Source organism: Hydra vulgaris, chromosome 13 (assembly GCF_038396675.1).
Source record: "Hydra vulgaris chromosome 13, alternate assembly HydraT2T_AEP".
In the NCBI taxonomy this organism is placed as follows: Eukaryota; Metazoa; Cnidaria; class Hydrozoa; order Anthoathecata; family Hydridae; genus Hydra; species Hydra vulgaris.
The window spans coordinates 32465297-32477500 of NC_088932.1; positions in this window are offsets into that span (position 1 = coordinate 32465297).

Genomic DNA, 12204 nt, shown 5'->3' on the forward strand with positions numbered 1-12204 from the left:
AAAATAGAATAAAGAATATTCAACTGAGGTTTAGAGAGGAGCTAAGTCTCATAGTTAACATGCCCGAACAGAGTTTTGGCAATGCAGATGGGAACACTGCCAGAAGAGCATTTGAAAATGCTGAAACTTTTGTGATATAACTGGAGTGGCAGTAGATGTAGTTGAACTCTGAAAGTTTTAGCCATAATCTCTATGAAACTATAGCTCTTATACTCAAAAACTATTGCTGGTATGTGATACCCCCAACTGTATATATATATATATACATATATATATATATATATATATATATATATATATATATATATATATATATATATATATATATATATATATATATATATATATATATATATATATACATATAAATATACATATACATACAAATATACATATACATATATATATATATATATATATATATATATATATATATATATATATATATATATATATATATATATATATTGGAAAATACATTTTTTTATATAAATTTTTTAAGGTCATATCTGACAATTTTATTATGTTTTTTTTTTTTTACCTTTTTTAAAGAAAATGAATGAATGTTACTAATTTGATTATTTTTCTCAAGAATATATATTTACGAGTTAAAAGTGGCAAAAAAATATGGTTATTGTATTCAGGACATAAACAACATTCAGTTTGATTATAATTATTTTGTTTATGTTTATCTTCTTCTTATTAGAGTTGGAAGTTACTGAAAGAGAAAAGATGACGATTGTAGAGCAAGATAATATTATATCTTCATCTTGCTTTCCTGATTCATATAATTTGCAATCTTTTAAGTTGTCTGTCAATCGTTATCTTGCTCTACAATCTTTATCTTTTCTCTTCCAGAAACTTCCAACTCTAATAGTGGTCTAATAGTCTTGCAGCCTTGTTGGAAGCAAATATGTTAATATATATAAATATATCTATATATATATATATATATATATATATATATATATATATATATATATATATATATATATATATATATATATATATATAAATTAGTAGAAAATCACTTAATAAAAATTTTTCTCATTTACCACTGTGTTTTATCAATAAAGACTTATCCGAAAAATTTTTTCCTTAAAAAATTTTTTCCTTAAATAGAGTGCTCAATGTTCTTTTAAGAACATTGAGCACTCTATTTTGTAGAATACATTTTAAAAGTTGTTTGAATATAAATATATATATATATATATATATATATATATATGTAAGGATGGCAATGAGGGGCTCATCAAAACAAAATACTTGTTTTTTTTATAACTTACAGAGTGATTTTTATAAAATGGTATGTAAAGTTAATTTTTAAATCTTGCTTAAAAAAAAATGTTTTTGCAATTTTTGATATAAAAATTTGCCATGTTCAGAATAGCCCCTTGAGGGGTTCTCTGAACAGAAGTTAATGTGTGAAAAATATAATAATCTTGAAAAATATTTGCAATCTACGGATGCTACTTTATCGGCAAATAAGTGGAATCAAATTTTAGGTTTTCAAAGCCTAATCTTTTTTCAAAGATTTTTTTATTTTTCAAGATAAGTCACTTCCACATAAATACTTTTATATTACTACAAACAAAATGTTAAAAAAAATCACGGTGATCAGAGTTTGGAAACCTTTTTATCCTTAAATTACGGTCCAAATATTTTTTAGGAAAGGGGGCCATAATAGCAATAATAGCATTTGAGGGGGTTTCAAATTTTTATAGATAAATTCATTTTTCCGATAAATTTCAATCAATTTTAATATACTACAAAAACTTTGGGACAGTGGGTCCTGACTTCTTAGGTGTATATTCTTCCCAGGCTCCTATCACTGTAATTTTTTGTAAAACATTCTTATTTGATACCAGTATCAATATTACAAAATTTAAAGTTTGCACCATCTCTAAAAGTTACCTATCTTGAAAACAAAAAATCCATGACCTGCCCGTTTAATCTCTTTTTTTTTTTTGAAAGACATTGACAGAATTTTCAAAATTTAGATTATAGTTATTCAAAGTATCAAGGATTCAAAAATGCAATCCGTTTCTGATGAATATTTTTATTCAAAGAAATTATTTCCGTTTCGGTGTGCCTACGGAAGAAAGCAAATTACTTCGATGTTTTGAAAACTTTAGGTGATTAAGCGCCACCATATGATGAACTAGCAAATATACTGGAAACATATGCTGTGACTTATACGGGGCTAAACAAGAAGAATCAGTTAATTCCACTCGTTACATATTTAAGTCTGGTAGATTTAGTGAGGAAGCGTTACCATCAAAAGAGATTCGCTTGTTCTACACATTAAAAGAGCTAATTATGAAGCTTTTATCAGAAAACGATTACATGTAGCAGTGAATAACCCACCAAGCTCAAGCACTCTATTGCTCATTTTTTAACAGTTATATGAATTATGCAATGTATATACTGTAATGTATAAACAATGTAATAGGGGAAGCACAAGCAGAAGTAAATTACAACGTTTTTACCGCAGTCAGAAACACGCTATCCGGTCGATTTTGCAGATCGGTTTTCATATTCTAGAATATATTTTATAGAAAAGAGAATACTCAATGTACATGAACTAAATGTATTTAACGTCTTACGTTTTATTTGTATGTGGAAAAACAATTTATTTCAATTAGTTTTAAAAAATCTATTTACTTTAAAGCCATAAACAAATACAACTTAAGAAATAATAATTTTGTAAATGAACTGCTTTGTAAAACAAGATTTAATCAATTTTGTATTTCATATTATGTACCAAATCTCTGGAATTAGAATTTTTTTACCTTATTTTAATATATATATTACTTTTCTTGTTTTCAAGAACAAATTAAAAAACTTCATTCTCTCGATTGAAAATATTTTCGAATACTTTTGAATGTAACTAACCGTAGGTTCTGGCGATAAGATCATTATGATCTTCGATCATATTTCTTTGTTTGTATTTATTTTATACAGGCTTTTACTTTATAAGTTTACAAATTTACATGTTGTAAAAAATATTTATTATGTAATACGAACATAAAGAAAAACAAACAAACAAAAAAAAATTGCCTGCTGCTCCAGATTCGGCGCTTGATTTTGTTCACTGTTGTTGCCGTGATTGTTCCACTAGAAAATGTTCTTGTAATAAAGCTTGCGTAGTTTGCACAGACCTTTGGAAATGTAAAGGTTGCAGCAATCATGGTGATAACCATCAAGAAGTGGATGATGACAAACAATCAGATAAATCAAATGAGTTTGAGTCTGATAATGATAGCAACTTAGATTAGATTAATAAATTGTAATAAAAATCATTTGTTATTTAATATTTTTGGATTTTTAACTGCAAGATAAACATCAGCAGCAGTAGTATATATATAAATTTGCTTAATAAATAATATTTCTGTTTTAACTACAGTCCTCTTTTAAAACATTGCATAAAAATGGCAAATGGCCAGTCTTTTAAGAAAACAGATCAAAAATAAATAGGTCGTGAAACTAGGTTACCTATATCAAAAAGCATCCAAATTTTAAGATACTTTTGGTTGTTTACTAAAGAATACAGTAACTAAATTTGAAATCAAAATTATTAATTATTTGGGCGTAATTAGGAAAAAAAAAATTTTTGTTTTTATAATAAAAACCGCCCTGGTTAAAACTATAGGTTGGTTTCTATATACAACAAAACTTCGACCTCAGTTATCCGGTTATTGGGACCGAAAAAATCTAGGAATATTAAAATAAAACTGAATACCGTAAAATCACCTAAGTTTGGTCATTTAAGAAAAAATATAAAGGACCATGCAAAACTCAAATTTAACAAATTTTTCTCGAATAATATTTGTTATTACTTCGTAAATATGAATCTATAAAAAAAAATAATTTTTATTTGCAACTAGCTGAAACAATTCTTTAGCTAAACAACAATTCGAAAAAAAGCATATTATCAAAATCTAAAGTAAGCAAAGTGTTAAAATATATGATCAAATTTAATCTTTTTATTATTCAGAATCACCAAATTAGTTATAACTACAAAAAAATATACATAGTAGTTTTTGAATTTCTTTTGAAATTTGAATTTTGAAATATTCTAACTTCGGTCATTTATGGATAAACAACGAAGGCTGTAGATAAAGGTATGAGTAAAAGGAAAGCAGCTATAACATTTGGCTTCAAAAGATCAACTTTCATCGACAAAAGTAACGGGAAGCATACTAAAAAAATGGTAAACCAACTAAGTCGAGCGGCAACAACGAGGACATTCTAGTAAAAAAATTTTAATAATTGTGAGTGATAATGGTTTTAGTTTGACTAGACTTGAAATATTGTCTGATGTTAATAACTACTTGGTTAATTCAAATCAAATGTGTTTTGATGGCGCAAAGTTACACTTGCCTGGTATTACTCATTTATTAGACGTTATTGTGATAAGCTATCGCTCAGAACTTTAAATAACATACAGTCAAACCGTGCAATGTTGACTCAGCCAGGGACTGTTGATCAATGGTATTTATTAAAATTATATGTTTATATATAAATATATTTTATAATAGTTGTTTTTTAATAATAACAAAAAGTAAAATTCAATTTGTATGTAATGTTTACAAATTGTACCTTTTTTTAAACTGTTTAATTTAAAGCATTTTAATAACTTTATGTTTTATTTGGTTTGCGCAAGTTTCTGGTATGTAAAATATACATGGATTCGCTACTAAACCGTTCCGCATTTTTAATTGCGATGAATCTGGCCTTTAATGTGATCTATCCAAATTTAAGGTAGTGTATCGTAAAGGTTTAAAAGGGCCTAAGAAACTTTGCAGTAGCAACGAAAAGACATCAGTCACAATAGTTGTTTGCTGTGATGCTTTTGGACATTCTTAACTGTTCATGTTTTATTCCCAGGCCAAATGTATTTATGATGAATTTGGGTCAAATGTGGTACCAATAGTGTCACGCAATCTGAGTGGATGGAAAGACCTGCTTTTGCTGAATAGTTTGAAAAGACATATGTCTTACATAGTCGCAAGCTTGAAGGATCCAAAGTCTTTTTTCTAGTTGGCCATGCCTCATATGTAACACTGGAACTAATTCACCTAGGAAAAGAGGAAAGTATTATTATTATTAGGCTACTAGCTCATACATCTCACGTGCTACAGCCACTTAGTCCAGGCATATTCAGAACGTTGAAAGTGAATGGCGTGGAGTCCTGAACAAACATTTCATTCAAAACGGTCTCAAAGATCTCACAAAATCTGGCTACCTTAGTTTATTAAAATAGCTTATTGACCAAAGCTTCTTGAGCGACAATGTGCGTTCTGGCTTTAAAGCAACAGGTATTTTTCCTTTTTGTCAGGAAAAAATAACTAATAAAAAAATAGCCATAAAATCAATTTTTGCACAAAGCACTCAGGCCTTACCAATACTGCCTATACCAGTCACCCCAATTCCAGAAATTTCTTCAAGTATACATAAGCATAGAACTTCAAGTTCACAAACTTCTTCGAGCTCATTAAAACAAAGACCTCCTTTAACATATTTATATATTCTTCTCTCTATTGAAAACATACTAATATATTTTTAAACTTAATTATTTTGATTGAATTATAATTTTTTACGAATTCTTATATAAAAAATATTTATTTGAATATATACTTGTATATTTAAATTTTGCTGTATTAATTTTATTTTTGTGTATCATGTTAATTTAATTTATACATTTTATACCTATCATGTTTTATATTTTAAGTATTTATATAAAAGGTAATTTTTACTTTTAACTTTCGTTTTATAAACTTTATTTGACTGCCTTATTTATTTTATACACATTACAAAATTGTTCTAAACACGTAACGATTGTAAACGGTTCTTGATGACAAGATCATCTGATCTTCAGCAATCTCCGCGTTCTTATTTTATATGTAAAAAAATTTGTAATTTTTTAGTTATATGCATTTTTCTTTCATTTATTTTATTGTAATAGTTATTATGAAGAAATAAAAGGACAAAAAAAAAAATTAAAAAACATACTGCGCAACTGCTTGTGAGCATTTAAATACATCAATTTTACATGCTTTACATGCTACACGCCCAAAGCTTCAGTATCAGAGTCAAAGGTAAATGTTTATAATGATAACATGCGTCTCATAAAAAGGAAACGACAACTAGTGCAGTTAATCAAAATTCCGACTATATCAGAACCCAAAGCGACTTCCATATAGCAACACTGTAAATCTAATGGTTCTTTGAATTCAAAAAAATGTCAAGCTTGTGACAATTTTTCGAGATGAACATTCAGCTCAACAACAAATATGGATGCGTTGCAAATCCTGTGACGACTGTTACCTGATATTATATCATCATTAAACAACAAAACAACATTTAATAATTAGCTTTCATTATTTGTGACGAGATGTGTTATTAAGATTTATAAAGCGACCGAACTTGTGAGATGGTATTGAAAATTGGGTCAAAGTAGATGTTCTCATTTGAAATTAGATATTGAGTACTAATTTAAATTTTTATTTTTTTTATTTTTACAATATCAATTATCAATATAACTGTCTGCATGTTTCAGGAAAAAAAAGTTGAACATTTTTTATTTATGCGTGATATATGAATGTTCAAAGTTTAAGTGACCGAACTTAGGCGGCTTTACGGTATATAAATTTAAAATTCACGCAATTGAAAAAAAAGGCTTGTCTTTTGAGCTTGTGTATAACATATTTCTAGCTTTTACTTCTCTCAACTACGATATAAAATATTCACTAAAGTCAAAATATAAAATCTTTTTTGGAAATTTCATTGTGTATTTATTTTGTTGAGCGCTTTAAAGAAATAAAGATTTTTTTTATCTTTTTAACATAAAAATGTTCTTATCTTTTTTAAAAAGATTAGAAGGTTTTCATGTTTTATGTAAAGGTTGCGTTTAAAATATTTTTATAAAAGGTACATGTTATAAACGCACCAGCTGTTTTAGATTAAAATAATTTGTTTATAAAAGACATTAGGCATCTCATTTAATCTGAATATTCAGTTAAATAATAATAAATTGTTTTGCTTGATATGATACTTATAAAACACAAACACATACAAATCACCCACTTGGCAGTATTGGTTGAAAAATACGGTATACATATAAACCATTTTAATGTAAAGCATAATTTTTTAATTTATTGATTTATAAAGTCAAAAGTCCCGTCGCAAGGGTGTGGCGAGTGAGACTCAAGTCCTAAAAGCACTTATTTAAACATAGCGGAAGAATTTATGATCTCTAAATCATTAGTCCATTACATTTATTGTTAATTATATTTTAATTCGTTCAAATTTAGCAAAAATATTTTTTTTTTTTTGCCTTCCATTAATCAATAACATTTTTAAATCAAGAAAAATTGTAAATTACTGTAAGTATTCAATCAAGTCTTTTTATATACAAATTACAGTTTTCAGTAACTTGTAGGCCAATTTAATAGACATTAAAAAATACCCCTTTTCCTTAAGGAATTGAGATGCAAATAATATTTAGCCTTAAACGAAGCTTGCTACAGCAACGAACATTAACATGCTAGGCAAATAACAGGATTAAACAGCTTAAAAAAATTTTGAAAACAAATTATCATAGTTGCTACTTAAGTTAAGATAAAAAACTCAATAAAATACCAAAAAAAGTGTTTTTGAAAGGGGGTTTTCTAAAATTTTTATTATCTGCTTTACAATATTTTACCATAAAATTGTCCATAAACAAATAAATAAGATATAAAATTTACCCTTTAATTATAAAATAACTTTTTTGAAAATTATGGCAACACGGTTTTTTTAAATTCAGAAACGTTCGAAGAGTGATTACATGAGGAAACGTCTAAATAATTTTAAAAAAATTTGTGTTTTATAAAGAACGCTATCTTCAAGCTGTGATATTGATTGTATAGTAATAAATTTTTTTTTCTGAAACTAGAACTTTGTTCTAGCTTTATATTCGTCCTTAAGTTAGATTTATATTCGTGGTACGCATATCTATTACTGTGCACAAAATTTTGAATGCATAGTACGAAAGTTATAAAGTGTATTATTCCAATTGGTCGTGTATTATTCCAATTGGTCAGCTTTTGGAAGAATCTCAAAAAGTTAGAAATAAAGATAGTTGAAGATTCAAAGAGATTTATTCTAGGAAACAGTTTGCATTTTCACAAATATAGATTTGCTAAATATGATATTAATAACATCTAACCCTATTATCAATACTTTTTAGAGAACTGTCACCAAAGAGAAGCAATTAACTGCAGGTAGATGTTTAAAATTTGACTGTCCCTTCACAAACACGATAGCAAAATATAATTTTTTTAAATTTATCATTTAATGTTTCAAATGATGAATGTTTTGAAGATTCAAGTGCAGAGTGTTCTGAAGATAAAAATAACGAGTTTTCTTATGTTTGAACTTAAACTTTATTGTATGATTTTATTTAAGCTTGCTTTTTAAACGTATTTTTTACTTCGTACTTCGTTTTTTAAATTATTAATACTTATACTTTTTAAAACTTGTTTTAAAAATATATAATATTCAATGATGATCGTAACCAAATGTTATTGCTATATAAGAACAGAAAAGAAAAAACGTATAACATTTCATCATTCGATTGGTCATTTATAATTATTTTGAAAAGATATAACAGTACCAATGCTACTAGGTGTTGATGCCACTATAGAATGCAAAATAAAAGTAAAAAAATAAAAAAAATAAAATGCAAATAACAACATAAAATTTAAATATATAGTAATTTTATGATTAGATAAACTATATAATAATTTTATGATTGATACTTTATAATTATTTTAAAAAAATATAATACATAACATTCATTGGTAGCAGATTTTTTTGCTATATAAAAGCAAAAAATAAGTAACGTAAAATATATTATCATTTGATTGGTCATTCATAATTATTTAAAAAAGATATAACCTTAACATTGCTATTAAGTGTTGATGCAACTAAAGAATATAAAAAAAAAAAGATAATAAGCAAATGTCATCTAAAATAAATAAGTAATATTAACATATAGAGGAGACCGGGGCTAGTTGGCCGCAGGGGTAAGTTGACGAACTGCGTTTATCTTCAATGCCTTTCATCAGAAAGTGAAAAAATTACACAGAAACTTCCTAATTGGCCATTTCATCATTCACTGTAGTATTGTCAGGATTTGCGCATGCGCATGGGAGATATTGAGATTTATGCGTTTTTTGGACAAAAACATAACTTTTAGAACATCGCTTCCTTTTTACTTTACAAAGAAAATAGTTAGTCGTATGAAAAAAAAATTATTGTGAAAGTTCCAGGCACAATTGATTTACAATATCCAGTCAGACTTTTTTTTCAAAACTGCCGTTTTTCAGGATCTATAGACTGTTTCTAAAAAAAAAGCTTTCGGGGTAATTTGACAAATTTTTCACGAGGTAAGTTGGCTCATAGCATTTACTATGGAAAAAAAAATATATTTTTATAAAATTATTATTTTAATTTTTTTTTATTTTTAACAATATTGAAAAAATTTATTCTTACAAAATAGTTTTTTTTTCACACATAAAAAGTGGGCTACTGTTTGGCTTTTATACGGACTAATATTTGGTACCAGCTAAAAGTTATACTAAATTTTGGGATAAAACTGTTGCAAAAATTAGTAGTAAAAAATTTATATTAATTTTGCACTTAATAGTGCATCAATAGTCATTTTTATAGTTTGCGCCAACTTACCCCGTGGTAGGGTAAGTTGGCGCAAAATTTTTTTTTTTTTTTTGAGGGCCCCAAGAATTTTTTTTTGTAAATGAATGCAAATTTTATAAGTTACCCTAATCCATACTCTTTAAGACTACACTTTAATATTTTTAAAAAAATGTACTGTTAGGGATACAGAGCTCATAGAGTAAAAACCGAGCCAACTAGCCCCGGTCTCCCCTATTAAAAATATACATGCAACTGCTGGTGCAAACAGAAACAAGTTCATTGTATAACTTCCAGATGCATAATTTTTTGTTTAGGCCTTTGTATAATGCAAATCAAACCGTTTACTCCTGCTTTACGACAGCAATAATTATTATCAAAATGCATTAAAATTGATGTACACACACGCACACACAGATTCTTTTAGACATTTACAGGACCTACCTGAGAATAAAAGTTGTCTAAAAAGCTGCCAACAAAAGCTGCTCGCAAAAGGGGAAGTTTAGAAAGTTTCATAAAAAAAAAAGTTTATTATATCAATTTCTAAATCTGTTAGACTTCAAGAGGTGGTAGCAAAAATAATGTTTTTTTGTAATTCAGTAAAGAAAGCTGAATAATGTTGAGCATGATGATCGAGGGCCATAAAAATTGAGATGGAGGTCATTTGTTAAAGCTATCAAGTTCTTCGATACCAACCACAAACTCTAGTGATTGTTGCATTAAAATTTGATTTGAGTACTATATATCCACGCCATTTCAAACCTATAGTTTGACTCTAAATTTCAAACTAACATTTTTAGTCTGTCTAGTTGTTAGACAGACTAAAATATGTAGTATAATATAATATAGTATAGTATTATATATATATATATATATATGTGTGTGTGTGTGTGTGTGTGTGTGTGTGTGTGTGTGTGTGTGTGTGTGTGTGTGTGTGTGTGTGTGTGTGTGGGTGTGTGTGTGTGTATGTTGAGACAAATGATTTACACTCCATACTTAATATCTTTTACTGACTCGTTAGAGTTTCAATTTTGTGAGGCTAACAGTGCACAGTTTAACTTTATATTTTTGCATCAGTCGAAATTGTGCATACTAAACCTAACATTTTGAAGGCTATATTTCTATGACTATCGTAGAAATATAGTCTTCAAAATGACCGTCTGTCTGATTTTTGTATGTTAAACGTACACAGAAACAACCCAGTAAACATTAAACAGTTGGTAAATAGTTGGCCCAATCTTAATAACCAACTATTAGCTACAGTTGGCTATTTAGTTGGTACCGTGAAAAAAATGTAACGCTTTTACCAACACTTAGCCAACTGTTTTAAAAACTGTTGGCTAAGTGTTGGGTCGTTAATGGAACAACGGCCCAACAGTAATAAAACAGTCGGCTAACAATTAGTACCATTACTGGCCCAACTATAAGATTTTTTTCGCAATTTTTTAAATTCATTTTTGCACTTTAATTGAAAGTGCAAATGTTATAAATGTTTACAGATATTTTTACAACTTGAGGTGATGGTGAAAAATGAGTCACATATTTGAAATCAAAATGAGAAATGCTATACAAAAAACAAATTGTTTGCTCGGCACCAGAAAAAAAAATTTTTTCGTTGACCTGTGTAATTGTACAGTAATAATCATTGTAATAATAACAGTAGTAATAACAATAACAGCTACAACTATAATTATAACAGTAGAAATTTACAACAGTAGCAATAATAAGAAAAAAAACTAACAGTAAGCAACCCTTAATAGGGGTTATGAGTAGTTAAAGCATTAATAACAAAAACACATTAATAACTTGATATATTATTTAAAAAATTAAATACAAATTTATCTATAAATAATATTTTATTTGACTCCCTATCAGCAATATCATTGCTTATAGTTAACGACATAAAGACCGCATTAACATCAGTTAAGTTCTTTTTAAAATCTGACACAACACAGGTACCAGAAAAAAGAAGTCAAGTAAAGCCTGCAAAAACCTAAAAAAAGAAATTTAAAAAAAGTTAAAATTTCTAATTAAAAAAGTATTACTTGCATTTTATTGTTAGTAGAATTAGGATAATAATATAACAGAAAATATAAAGAATAAAAAAATAGCTATAACAGCCAAGGTCTATCAACGCAAAACACATCAACAATAGCGCATAGCATAAAATATTTGTAGGCACACAATACTGTCTCCCGAGTAATTAAAAATTTTTTATTAATTCTCCCTCTCATTTAAGAGAGAGAGAGAGAGGGAGAGAAAGAAAGTGTTTCCAAAGCAGCATGTTAAAAAAAGTAAAAAAACACGCAATAAATAGTAGTAACTTATTTTATTATGTTACCAGTAAACAAAATTATATTTACCTTTGTTTTAATTTCCAGCATTTCTTAATTAAATTCCAGCTTCTCTCTAACTGTTGACTAATGATTAATAGAGTAAATTTCACATTATATTAAATTTACAAAATTAAAGCCATGTTTCAACAGTAAGCAAACTAATCAAGTG